Source organism: Pipistrellus hanaki, assembly GCF_964339955.1.
Source record: "Pipistrellus hanaki genome assembly, chromosome: 2".
NCBI classification, from domain to species: Eukaryota; Metazoa; Chordata; class Mammalia; order Chiroptera; family Vespertilionidae; genus Pipistrellus; species Pipistrellus hanaki.
In genome coordinates, this window is record NC_140504.1 from 184,612,516 (window position 1) to 184,627,034 (window position 14,519).

A 14,519-nucleotide genomic window follows, 5' to 3' on the forward strand; every position below is an offset into this window, starting at 1 on the left:
GCTTTGGACTGAAAGAAACTTGAGTTTGAATCTGGCTCTACCTCACACTAGGTTTTGTGATCTTGAGCAAAACTATTTTTAGCTCCTGGGTTGTTTTTTCCCCCTTGTTTTCTTAACCTGCCATGTAGGTATATGTGCTAATATCTATCTCATAGGATTATTGGAAACGTTAATGAAATGATACATTGTAAAACAGTATAATACCTGACACGTGGCAAGTGTTCCAGAAACACTAGCTATTTCTTCACTTGTTACATGAAGATAATAGTAACTATGTTAGTGCTGTTGTGAGGATTACATGATACAACTAAATAATTTACTAAATGTGAGTGACAGTATTATTTCCGTGCAGTAAAAAATTGTTTGAGAAAGCTTCCTTTAAGAGAAACATCAATGTGAAAGGGACATATCAATTGGTTACCTCCTGCACACGTCCCGACCAGGGCCAGGGATCAAACCTGCAACTGAGCAATCCCTCATGCCTGTGGACCCAACACAATGGACTGCAACTAGCCTAATGCCAAACCAGTCCCAGCTCCATCATGGAACGGAGACTCTTTCTTTTCTTTTCTTTTTTTTTTTAAATATATTCTATTGATTTTTTTACAGAGTGGAAGGGAGATAGAGAGATAGAAACGTCGACGAGAGAAACATCGACCAGCCGCCTCCTGCACACCCCCCACCGGGGACGTGCCCGCAACCAATGCACATGCCCCTGACCGGAATCGAACCTGGGACCCCTCAGTCCGCAGACCGATGCCCCACCACTGAGCCAAACCGGCCCCAGCTGAGACTTTTTCTTTTAATGCATATAAAAGACATACTCTGGTCAGGCTGGCATGAGATTTTGGATGCTGGCTTTGCTTCTAGCTCTACTAAATTCCCAGCTGCACATCTTCCAGGACTGAATTAAGTGAAATGGGACTTTAGCAACACAGAGATGTAATTCCACGCCAAAAAAGAAAGAGAGAGAGAGAGGAGAAAAGGAGGGAAGGAGAGAGAGGGAGGGAGGGAGGGAGGGAGGAAGGCAGGGAGGAAACCTCCTCTTAACTTAATTGTTTGAAAACTAAAAACATCCTGAGGGCCAGCTCTTCATCTGATTTGTCTATTGATCCTTTTAGATCTCTAATAAGTGATATGGGCTTAATGGGGACCAATTACTACTTACTGAATAAGCAGGACTACCTTACATGCATATAGTGTTTTATACCTACCAGAGTATTTTGGTCATGCTTTTAAATTTGAACTCTACAACAATCCTGTGAAGAAGCTATCACCATCGCCATTTCACCAGGGAGAACTGAAGCACAATGCCATGTGGTTCTGAGGAAGACGTCCTGACATCTGTCTGTGCTCCAGGCCAGGCCCTGCCTCTCACTGGCAGTATGACCCTCAGTGAGGCATTTCACTTTGCTAGCCCGTCTCCCATCTGTAAAATGGGAGCTAGACTAGGAGATGAGCTACAAAACCCCTTTCAATGCTACTATCCTGACTCTAAGGACACACTGCTAGGTGGTAGTAGAGTAGAGCTTGAACTCCCATCTTTCCTCTGGGCATGCTGCCTCCCACTGCAGGCAATTGCTCTAAGCAGGAGTGACAACTGAGCCCTTTTCAACATTCTGAATTATGCAAAAGATGTATGCACGTTTCCTTCCACTCTATTAGTGGTGGTTTTCCTAGTGGAGCATTCCTATGGTAAAGAAAGATAAATGCACTTCCAATGCCTAAAGCTCACTGGAACTAGCAAAATTAAATAAAATGAGTTGGGCTGCGGAGACTGACACCCCTAAGGTTCCGATCCTAGTTCTGCTACCTACTTTCTGTGTGACAGCATTTCTAAATTTGGGTTTCCTAATCTGTAAAACAGAGATAGTAATGCCTACCTTTGCAGAGTGATAAGAAATGGAAGAGCCATACATGTAAAATACCTGCCACTGAGCCTGGTAAATATTTATTGAGCAGTCTAAGCATCTTACAAGTGTTATCTGACTACCACTCATAACAACCCTATGTGACAGGTACTATTGATATTATTATCCTCATTTTACAGGTGAAAGATCTGAGGCATAGAGAAGGTCATCTGCCCAAAGTTAGAGTCATTAAATGGAGAGTCAAACTAGGTAAGTAAATTGCAGGACCCATACTGTTGGCCATTAAAAAATAGTTACTATTACCAGCGGTAATCAGGCCATGTCCAAGTAGTCTTGCATAAAAGAAATGTTTCCTCCTACCATTTGTGAGGGTTAAGCTGAGGAATCACAGTCACCTTGACTCTGCTGGTCAAATAAACCAATCGGAAAGGATATATGCATCCCTATGTTCATAGCAGCACAATTTTCAATAGCTAAGATTTGGAAGCAGCCTAAGTGCCCGTCAGTGGATGAGTGGATTAAAAAATGGTGGTACATCTGAACAATGGAATACTATGCTTCTGTAAAAAAGGAACTCTTACCATTTGCAACAGCATGGATGGATCTGGAGAGCATTATGCTAAGTGAAATAAGCCAGTCGGAGAAAGATAAATAACACATGCTCTCACCCATTCGTGGAATATAATGAACATAAACTGATGAACAAAAACAGATCCAGACATAGATGCATCAAATAGACCATCCAACCTTGGAGGGAAGGCAGGGGAGAGGGGAGTAAGAGATAAACCAAAGGACTTGTATGCATACAAATAAGCATAATCAATGGACACAAACAGTAGTGGGGTGAGAGTGCTGGGGAGTGGGAGCGGCCAGTGAGAGGTCAATGGGAGGAAAAGGAGACATATGTAATACTTTAAACAATAAAGAATTTAAATGAAAAAATAAAAGAGAGTTTATTTCAGGGTCACAGACTAAGTTGGCACAAGGACAGCATCTAAAAAAGGTGTGCTTGGTAGGACTGGCCTATCTGCTAAGCATCTTTGGAAAAGTTCTTTGCCATCTTTGAGGCTCCAGGCTCAAATAAAGTGTTCACATGGGGCTGACAGAAGCTTTTTATGAGAAAGTCCATCCTAAGAAATCTTCCATTTTGTGGGAGACCCTGGATGAAAACTAACCTTGATGAGATCTTCTCTGCCCGAACAGGTTCTGTTTTGCCATGTGAGCCTTGTGCAATTAATTTCCTTGATGTTTTCAGAAGTTTGCTTTTCAGTGATCACAGCTAATTTACCTGCCTTCTAGGGCCACAATTATCTTATGATGGTGGGAGAGAACAGAAAGAGAAAATGGAGCATATTTTGATAACAATGTCCTCTCTGACTGTTTTTACGAGCATCCGCAGTCTTGGGTTTTGCCTTCGGCTTGCATCTTTATCCTGCCATAACTCACAGTATCTCATAAGGAAGGCTTTGAAGCTTCACCCGCTAACTTCACTCCCAGCAGAAAGGTCAAGGGACATTAAGCCAGTCAATGTGGAAATGCTTCCTTCTGTTTCAGTTATAGCTGTGTTACATACAGATGTCTCACTCAAGAAGTACAGGTAAGTCATCACACCAAAACAAGCCTCAACTTATGAAGTTACCTGACCAGAAACTCCTAATTCCCAGTCTGAGAAAGGCTCTCTAGAAGGTTCTGGGATAGCTCTAGCTGGTTTGGCTCAGGGGACAGAGCATCAGCCGGCAGACTGAAGGGTCCCAGATTTGATTCCAGTCAATGGTACATGCCCAAGTTGCTAGATCCTCAGTAGAGAGCATGCAGGAGGCAGCCTATCAGTGATTCTCTCTCATCATTGATGTTTCTCTCTCTCTTCCCCTCTCCCTTTTTGTCTGAAATCAATAAAACATTTTTTTAAAATAAAAGGTTCTGGGATAAACAGTTTTATGCTATCTGAAAATAGAATTTTGAGGTTATAAACAAGGACATAATTCTACCAAGATCTTGATCCTAACACTGCCTCCAAAGAGCCTCTATATAGGTCTGATCCTGTTCGGTGCCCCGAACTCCAAGAAATGGGTTTAATGCCTTCCCAGATGCTCCAGTGATATTAAAGGTTATTATTCTTGGCATCTAGCTCTATCACAGCTCTAACAACTGTGACCTTGTCCATCCTAAAGTAAGACTTTAAATATAAAAAGGCAAACAGTGATCCCTAATTCTGACTCTAGAATAGGGTGAGAATTTTCTTTCTACAAGGCATTTGGCACTAACTCCTATATTCCAACCTGCTGACTGAATTCTCCTCTTTTTTAAAATATATTTTTTTATTGATTTCAGAGAGGAAGGGAGAAGGAGAGGGAGAGATAGATAGAAACATCAATGATGAGACTCACTGATTGGCTGCTCCTGCAGGAACCCTACTGGGGACCAAGCATGCAACCCAGGCATGTGCCCTTGACCAGAATCGAACCCAGGACCCTTCAGTCCGCAGGCCGATACTCTGTCCACTGAGCCAAACAGGCTAGGGCTGAATCCTCTTATTTAGGCCTCAAGTTTTTAAGGTATTAGTCACAATGCCACAAAGCCCTTGGAGTTGGCAGCTATTGCTAATAACACAAAGAACGAATCCCAGAGTTCGCAGGGTTTCAGTCAGCTCTGAATTCACCCTGAAGAAACCAAAGTATCCCTTTACTTCCAAGACTAGACTCTTGAGGGCAACCAGTGAGGTCTAGTGAAAAGCGCATATTACATCATTTTGTCTTCATAAATCCATTGCAAAGTGGGTGCTGTCACAAGTCTCATTTCACAAAGAAGTCTAGCTCAGAGAGGACATATGATTTACCCTAGTCACATATCTAAGAAAGTGCAGACAGCCCCGTTTAAAACAAACAAACCCCCAAAACCAGCCTACTACTACTTGTTATATAATCTCCAGTGTGTATATATATATATATTTTATTTTATTTTATTTTTTAACTTTCTGGAATCTCAGTTTCCTCATTTGTAAAGTGGGGATAACAATAATACCTATCTCCTAGGCGATTTCTGAGATTAAATGAGATATTATAGGAAAAGTGTCTAGCAAGTGACTGGCACAAAGTATTCGTTTTTTACAGATCAAAAGGATGGGACTTTGACATGATTTTCACATAATAGAATTGAAAGTACGAAAAGATCACTTAATCCAATTACCTACATAAATATAAACTTCTCTACTATATCCGTGATAAGAAGTGGCAAAGCCAATCCTTAAATAACTCTAATAGTGGGTAACTCCCTCCCTCATAAGGCAGCCCATTTTGTTTTTGGAAAGCCAAATTCTCTCCTACCGTGTTTCCCCGAAAATAAGACATCCTCCGAAAATAAGACCTAGCGCATGGAAAGATAAGACATCCCCTGAAAATAAGACCTAGCACAACTTTGGGAGAAAAAATTAATGTAAGACACTGTCTTATTTTGGGGGAAACAGGGTATCAAGCTATCTACCCTTCTTGGAATTCCCATCCTTTGATCCTAGTTCTGCCTTCCAGAATCACACAGAGAAAGTCCAGTTCCCTTCCCACGTGACAGATCTTTAAGTATCTGAAGGCAGGTGTCATGTTTCCCAGACTCCTAGCTTTGGTCCTTCCAGCTCTTCCTCGTGTGTCACAGTCCTAGAAGTGACAGATCTGGGTTTGAATTCGGAGCCTTTCCTTTACTAGCTGTGTGTCCTTAAGCAAGTTATTTAACATCTCTGAAGCTGTATCTTTTTTTGTTTTGTTTTTTGTTAGTATTCACCCGAAGATCTTTTTCCATTGATTTTTAGAGAGAGTGGAAGAGAAATAGCAATGCCTCCCGCACGAGCCCTGACCAGGCCCCGGGCCAGGGAGGAACTGGCAACCAAGGTACGAACCCGGGTCCCTTTAGTCCACAAGCCGGTGCTCTAGCCACTGAGCAAAACTGGCTAGGGGTGAACCTATATCTTCATATTTATAATACACAAAATGAATTTCACCTCACAGGGCAGTCAGGAGGGTTAAATTAACTAAAGTAAGAACACTACTTAGGACAGACCCAAACAAATAGCAGTCACTTTTTAGGATGCATGTCAATTAGTATCTCTCTCTCTAAGTAATTTAGTCAGAATTAAACGTAACACCAAGGCACTGGTTTTTGAAGAGCTGTCTGAGAAGAAGCACAGCCTCGGAGTTACGTGGGCCATCTGCAATGGCAGCCCAAAGATGCAATGAAGATTCTGGAAAGGTGAGGATGAAAAAAGATCAAAAGGGGATGTGTCATTAAACCAAAAGAAAAGGTAATATCATCATATTACATGCTATTTCTTCCACCTGTGGGCCACATTTCCTAATTCAGAAAGGAGCAAAGGAAATAAAAATAATTAAAGTCACAGTTCTGCATCTTCCCAGTAGTTGGCCCCTCCAGATCCACAGGTGTTTAGTGGGGAGCTTCAGTTACATCCTTTAAGATCCTGACATTCAGGGGTGTGAAAATACCCTACACAGGATGTCCTAGGAGTCAATACCGACTTTCTTCCCGCTAGATTCTAGCGGCTAGAAAAATTGTCAGCTGTGTGACAACTCTAAAACTCCAAACTGGCAAATCGTAAATGTTAATACCATCACCATAATCTACACACGTTTTCTTTCTGTCAGTAATCCCAAGGGAAGGAGTCCCAGACAGAAATAGGAATTGTTGTTCAATTATTCTGCAGTGTTGACCCAAAGCGCTGCTACTATAAATGGAGATGTGACATGAACATACGTGCCCCCAAATAGGTCAAAAGAAGGAAGGATAGCTGAAATCAGTTTGGCTCAGTGGATAGAGCAACGGCCTGCAGACTGAAGGGTCCCAGGTTCGATTCCTGCCAAGGGCATGTACCTTGGTTGCGGGCATATCCCCGGTAGGGGGTGTGCAAGAGGCAGCTGATCCATGTTTCTGTCATCGATTTTTCTAACTCTCTATGCCTCTCTCTTCCTCTCTGTAAAAAGCAATAAAATATATTTAAAAAAAAAAAATAAAAAAAAAATAAAAAAAAAAGAAGGAAGGATAGTAGGACCCCAGAATTATTAAAGCAGCATGATCACAAACTATGGCAGAAAAGGTAATTCCCACCTGTGAACGAAATACCATAATCTCTAATGAAAAAATCCATTGTTAGTCTCAAGCTCAGCCAAAGGAACCCTAACAGTTACCCCTTAGTCTGTCATAGAGGACCTAACAACAGCCAAAATTCAATTCCGTCCCTTCAAAAATATAGAAATTACAGCCCCGGCTGGTGTGGCTCAGTTAGTTAGAGCCGTGATGGGCAAACTGCGGCTCGTGAGCCACATGCGGCTCTTTGGCCCCTTGAGTGTGACTCTTTCACAAAATACCATGACCTAGGCGAGTCTATTATGAAGAAGTGGTGATAGAAGTTTAAAAAATTTGGCTCTCAAAAGAAATTTCAATCTTTGTCCTGTTGACATTTGGCTCTGTTGACTGAGTTTGCCGACCACTGGGTTAGAGTTTAGATCTGTGCACTGGAGAATCGCAGGTTTGATTCCTGGTTGCAGGTTCCATCCTGGGTCAGAGTGAGGACGGACAGGAGGCAATTCATCAATGTTTCTCTCCTCTCTCTCCCTCCCTCCCTCTCTCTCTAGAATCAAGAAAAAACCATATCCTTAGGTGAGTAAAATAAATACATAAAAATTACAAAGAAGAATAAGCCAGAACGCAAACCAGAAATAGTCTTAAGTAGTTCCTTCACCTAATGACAGAGACTGACCGCACAGGACTAGAAGGTACAGAAACGCTTAGTGCAGGCCACGGGGAATGCCTGCGCCCTACGTGGGGATTTCATAATGTCTCTAAGCCAAGACATGCCCTCGGAATGGTTTCCTTCTCAAATCTGTTTCAGGCTTTGCTAGAAGGAAACTCTTCACTGTCACTTCACCCTGATCACCTACCCCATCACCTACTCCATCCCTGGGGAGAATGAGGAAGCTACAGCCAACCTGCCAGGCTTCCACACTCACTGGAAAACTTTCAAGTGGCTCCACCACTCCTTCAGGAAGCCAAAGAGAGTCGCAGAAGAAAAGGACTTGGGGTGAAACAGTCCAATGAGGCTGCCAGACATGAACCCTAAGTCCCCACACCTCGTTTGTAGAGACCCTCGGTACCCCCGCAGGGGAGAGGAGGGCGCTAAGCAAGTGCAGCCTGGCCGGCCAAGGGGCGTCCCACGGGAGCTGGACCCTGCGGATTCACAGCCTCTCTTCCACCCCACGCTTCCTACTCACGCTCTTAAGTGACCACGGAACAGCCCGCCCGGCCCCAAGGAAAGGCCCTTTGTACCGGCCAGAGAGTCGCCCTGTGGGAAAACCTTGGCAGAGTTCAGTTTGGTGCCAGGATGGGCATCTGAAGGCATCTGCGGCTGCCAGAAGCCTGGACACGAACACACGACGAAAGAGAGAGAGAAGGGGGGGTGGGGGAGGAGAAAAGAGGAGAGAGAGAGAGAGAGTACAGAAAGAAAAGAAAGGAGAGGAAAGAAACTAAGAGGACAGATCAGGCAGGTAAACGTTGCCCTCTCGGCACTTCCACCTGCCCCGTCCTCCCTGAGAATCGGCGCCAGATCAGTTGTCAAACAAAAACTCCGCACAAAGTCCCGTGACGGGACGCCTTCCACCGCTCCCGCGGCGGAGCCTCTCCGGACTCCCAGAGGAGCCCCGACGTCCCGGCCAGCCCTCCGTGCCCACCCCGCCCCGGCCCACCTTGCCCTCCGCCCTGGCGAGGCCTGATCCCTTCCCGGGACCCCGCGGAGCCCCGGGGCGGGGAGCTCAGGCCCCCGGGCCGGCAGCGCCGGGGCCGGCCCAGAGCGGGCGGCCCGTGTGCGGGCTGCGGGGCCGGTCCTCGCCGCTGCGCCCGCCCGCGGAGGGCAGGGAGCCGCAGCTCCCCGTACCTGTCAGGCCTCTTCCCAGGTCCGGCGGCGGCGGAGCAACTTCAGGAGCCCATGTCGGTCGGGGGGCCCGGCCCCTCTCCCGGGAGGGGGGGCGCGGATCCCGGGGAGAGGGCTGGGCGGCCCAGGCAGCTCTAGCCCCTTCCCATGCTCTCCGCCCGGCGCCTGGCCGGGGCCGGACAGCGCCTCCGCCCGCCCCTGCGCACCGTCTCACACCCGCGCTCACACACACTCACACTCCCTCGCGCGCTCGCACACGCACTCCCCTCCCTCCGCCTGCTCTGTTTATCTCCTCCAGCTGTCTGGGGACCCGGGAGAAGCCCCGCACCGCGCCTGCGCCACGCAGTCTCCGCCCCCGCCCGGCGCCTCGCAGCCGGCCGCTACGCTACGGAGGGAGCGCCAGGCCGTTCCCAGAATGGCGAGCCCGGCTCCCCCCCCCCCCCCTCCCCACTCGCGCCCGGTCAACGTCTGCTGCCGGCGGCGCACACTAACCTGCTAGTCGGGGAGCCCCGCACGGCCGCGACCAATCCGCTTCGCCGCTCGCCGGACCGGCAGCCAGTGGGCGGGCGGGAAAGCCGGACCGAGCCCCGGGGTATCCTGGGAGTTGTAGTTTTCCCTCCGTCGTAGAGCTGTTGCTGGGTGGGCCGGCCCACCCCACCCAGTTGCCATTAGTTACGCAGACGCACCTCCCACCCTACATCCACGTAAAACGCTCCCTCCCGTCGCTTCGGGGAGAAGCCTCGCACTAACCCTTTGCTCCCCAGAGCCCGACACAGTCTAAGAGCCTCCTCCTGACTTCCTCAGAGCCCAGAATTGCGGGACCCCTAGGCTAGGGCCTCAGGGTTCCCCAGAGCCAGGCTCTGCATATTCCTTCCAGCTCTGGGAGGTTGACATTCCTCACTCTGTCTCCAGGGTCTGAAGGAAGAGAATAAAAGCGATTCCGTTCTAGGAGTGGCCTGGAGGGGAGCCAGCCACACGTTTGGGGAACCCTCGGGCTGATGCGAGAAATAAGATACATTTGAAACAGGTGAAGGCACTACTGTTCCCACCTTTGGTGAAGAGACGCAGTTTGAGCCTTTTTCTCTCCTAAGGAAGTTCCCAAGGTGACAAGGACGGCATTCTGCTTAACTTCTGAAGGCAGAGACCAGGCCCCACCCATGAGGAGCCTCAAATCAGAAAAGGCAGTGTCATCTGAGAATGGAAGCTTGTCACTCACTCACCAAGGGGTGCCATTTTGTGGGATAATAACAACACTTTGCTTTTATTGAGCATTTACTATGTCAGCACTGTGTTGAGTACATTCCTTTAAATAGTTGCTAGTACTATCCGTGTTTGTGGGTTTTTTTGTTTGTTTGTTTGTTTTTTCTACCCGTGTTTTGCAGACAATGAAGCTGAGGCATAAAGAGGTTAAAAGCAACTTGCTTAGGGTCACATAGCTGATAAAGAACCAAGCAGAGATTCAAACCCAGATCTGCCTGACTCCAGAGTGCAAGTTTTTGAGCACTACCTGTCCCTCAGTGAGAACCAAGCAGCACCCACCCTCAGGAAGGACTGAACATACAGTCATGCAATATTTAATGACAGGACTATGTATTGAGAAATGTGTCGATAACTGATTTTGCCGTTGTTCAAACATCACAAACCTAGTTGATATAGCCTACACACCTAGGCTGACTGGTATAGCTTATTGCTCCCAGGCTAAAAGCCTGTAGAGCATATTACTATACAAAACAACACAAGATTAAATCGAGCATAAGAGAAAATAATTCAATCAAGAGACATGGTACCTAGTAAGCATGTCTGGCTAGCATAGCTCAGTGGTTGAGCAGTGACCTTGAACCAGGATGTCACAGTTTGATCCCAGCTCTCCCTCCCCCCATGTAGGGCATGCAGGCGGCAGCCGATCCATGATTCTCTCTCATCATTGATGTTTCTCTCTCTCCCTCTCCCTTCTTTGAAATCAAGAGAGAGAGAGAGAGAGAGAGAGAGAGAGAGAGAGAGAGAGAGAGAGAGAGAGAAAGAAAGAGAGAGAGAGAGAGAATATGAGCATAACCAATAGAAACAGACAGTAGTGGGGTGAGGGCATGTACTGGAAGGTGGAAGCAGCCGGGGAGAGGTCAATAGAGGAAAAAGGAGACTTATGTAATATTTTAAACAATAAAGAATTTAAATTAAAAAAATATATATTTTATTGATTTTTTTTTTTTACAGAGAGGAAGAGAGAGGGATAGAGAGTTAGAAACATCGATGTGAGAGAAACATCTATCAGCTGCCTCTTGCACACCCCCTACTGGGGATGTGCCCGCAACCAAGGTACATGCCCTTGACCGGAATCAAACCTGGACCTTTCAGTCCGCAGGCCGATGCTCTATCCACTGAGCCAAACCGGTTTCGGCAAGAATTTAAATTTAAAAAAAAGACATGGTAAACATGAGATGTATGAGGCTGCTACTACCAGAGCAACATGACATACTGTTTTAAAGCATACATTTTTTTATAAATAGAAAGAGTACACTCTTAAATAATAAAAGGTATAACAAATACATAAACCTGTGACAGTTGTTTATTATCATTCTCAAGTATTACGTACTATACATACATAGCTATACGTGCTATAATTTTATATTACGGCAGTGCAGTCAGTTTGTTTAGCCAGCATCACCACAAACTCATGAGTAATGCATTGTGCTACCAATTCACTGCCGGCTACGCTCTCATTAGGCATTAGGAATTTTTCAGCTCCATTATAATCTTATGGGACCACCGTCATGTATGGGGTCCCTTGTTGACCAAAATGTTGGTATGTGGCCCATGACTGTCCGTATTTTGTATTAATAGTGTTTGTCTCATGTTTATCATTGCCTGTGGTTGCTGTTTTTCATCTACTTACGTTCAGTATGAATCAGTCTCCGTTCAGCTGAGTGCTCACTCCCAGTTCATTTCGAACGGCGCAGCAGGGAGCCTGGCCTTCGGGAGTCCTGAGGCTCGGGCAGCAGCAGGTCTGTGGCCCCCGCAGCCTCTGAGGCTATCTATGAATTCTCTTTGTGACCGACAACCAATGGGTCCGGCTGCCTGTCTCTACTTGAGCCAATGAAGCAGAGTCAGGGTTGAGCCATACCAGGTAAATTATGAGCATTTATCCCAATACTGCCGGCAGTAAAGGAGAGCAGCAGGTCATCCACAAAAATCTGCTCTACAGCCCACCCCAAGCCAGCTGCTTAAATTGGGTAGGACAAAGGTTGCCTGGGGAAGTAGGGATTACAGGCATGGGCAGGTGGGCTGAGGGAGCTGGGGTGGGACTCCATTGTTTGGGCAACAAGATTGTTAATCTTTTTATAATAGGCATAAAAAGATTATGAATAGGGACCGACCACATTCCAAGGTTGATTCCTAGGGGCAAGGTTGTTGACTCACAGGTCTTGGGGGTATACCACTCTCAGCCTGGTTAGAAAGTCCTTTCTTTAATCAGAACAAAACAATCATGGTTAGCAGAGCGTGATTAATATTTCTTTTTCTTTTCTTTCTTTCTTTTTTTTTTTTTTAAAGCAGTGTTTTTGTTTTTGTTTTAATATATTTTATTGATTTTTCACAGAGAGGAAGAGAGAGGGATAGAGAGTTAGAAACATCGATGAGAGAGAATCATCGATCAGCTGCCTCTTGCACACCCCGTACTGGGGATGTGCCCGCAACCAAGGTACATGCCCTTGACTGGAATCGAACCCCGAACCTTTCAGTCTGCAGGCCGATGCTCTATCCACTGAGTCAAACCGGTTTCGGCAATATTTCTTATTTTATTTCTTATAACTAAAAGTTAGCCTCCAGTATTCTACTCTGTCCCTAACATCTTCAGGGCAAATGATGTGAAGGTTGGGCCTAGCCAGTTTGGCTCAGTGATTGAGGGTCGACCCATGAATCAAGTGGTGGCTGGGTCGATTCCTGGTCAAGGCACATGCCCAGGTTGCAGGCTCAATCCCCAAATAGAGGGCGTGCAGGAGGCCACATAGAGCTGGTCCATATTTCTCTCATCAATGTTTCTTTCTTTCTTTCTTTTTAAAATATATTTTATTGATTTTTTACAGAGAAAAAGGGAGAGGGATAGAGAGCCAAAAACATCGATGAGGGAGGATCATCGACCAGCTGCCTCCTGCACACCCCCCACTGGGGATGTGCCCACAACCAAGGTATATGACCTTGACCAGAATGGAACCTGGGACCCTTCAGTCCGCAGGCTGACGCTCTATCCACTGAGTCAAACCGGTCTTGGCTCTCATCGACGTTTCTATCTCTCTATGCTTCTCCCTTACTCTCTCTCTAAAATAATAAAACCATATTTTTATTTATTTATTTATTTATTTTTATTTTTATTTTTTTAATCAATCTTTATTGTTCATATTATTACAAAGGTTCCTCATTTCTTCCCCCCTCCACCAGGTTCCCACCCCACCCTCTGCCCCCTCCCCATCCCCCATTGTCCTCATCCATAGGTGCACAGTTTATGTTCAGTCTCTTCCTCCCTCCCTTTCCCCGATAGTAAATCCCTTTTCAGATAGTAAATCTGTTACTTAGCATTTTCTCATATCAATAATACCTCCACATGCCCAATGATACACTTCACACAAAAGACATTTTCAAATAGGTCAACCAGCCTCATCCAGGCCCCACCCAAGGCACTCACAGATCAACACCCCAGCGCTATACTAACTCAACACATCCAGATCTAAGCCTTCATCACTTGATTCAGCAGACCCTCAAGTTCCCGAAAAAGTTTCCAGCCATGTCTGAGAGGCAGCCGTGGGCAGGTACAGGCGAGGAGCGAGCTGTTTCGGGCCTGGCTGCTCCAGGCCTGGCCTCTGTTGTTCTGGTTCGTTCCACAACCAGCTGCTCCGGGTCTGGTCATTGCCGCTCCCGACCTAGTTGCTCTGGACTTGGCTGTTGCTGCTACAGGCCTGGCCGCACCCGACCCGGCTGCTCTGGGCCCGGTTGCTCCGGTCCCGGCCGCTCCGGGCCTGGCCGCTCCCAGCCTGTCAGCCGCTGCTCCGGGCCTGGCCGCACCAGACCCGGCTGCTCCGGGCCTGGCCGCTCCCAGCCTGGCAGCTGCTGCTCCGGGCCTGGCCGCTCCCAGCCTGGCAGCCACTGCTCCGGGCCTGGCCGCACCAGACCCGGCTGCTCCGGGCCTGGCCGCTCCCAGCCTGGCAGCTGCTGCTCCGGGCCTGGCCGCTCCCAGCCTGGCAGCCGCTGCTCCTGGCCTGGCCGCACCAGACCCGGCTGCTCCGGGCCTGGCCGCTCCAAGCCTGGCAGCCGCTGCTCCGGGCCTGGCCGCTCCCAGCCTGGCAGCCGCTAAAACCATATTTTTAAAATAAAAAGACGTGAGGGTGGGTACATTAGTGGAGGAAGACAAATATGGGGGCGAGGGAACCACTATGAAGACAACCTGAAGTTTTCTGGCCATCACAGATGGCTTATGTAGATACTACTGAAATGAATGGCAAAAACAGTGTAGGATGTGGATGGAAGCATGGTGCCCCCTGAATGGTATTGTGCCTCCTATATGATTGATGAGCTTCTAACAACAAAACCACCGACTACCTGTAAATCCTTTTGGACACACCATAAATTCAATGTGACTAGCATTCCAGAACAATATTTACTTTATTCCACCACTAGATTCAGCCTGGCCAACATGGCTCAAAGGTTGAACGTTGACCTATGAACCAGGAGGTCAT

At 47.1% G+C, this 14,519-nt stretch overlaps 1 protein-coding gene across 1 annotated transcript in view; it reads right to left on the minus strand.

Annotated features, from left to right (window-relative positions):
* Positions 1–9,225, minus strand: part of WDTC1 (WD and tetratricopeptide repeats 1) — a 51,906-nt gene extending 42,681 nt beyond the window's left edge. The window contains exon 1 of the mRNA XM_084874946.1: positions 8,800–9,225. The gene's annotated coding sequence lies outside the window, so the exon portion shown is untranslated. The remainder of the gene's footprint in view (positions 1–8,799) is intronic.
* Between the last annotated feature and the right edge of the window lie 5,294 nt (positions 9,226–14,519).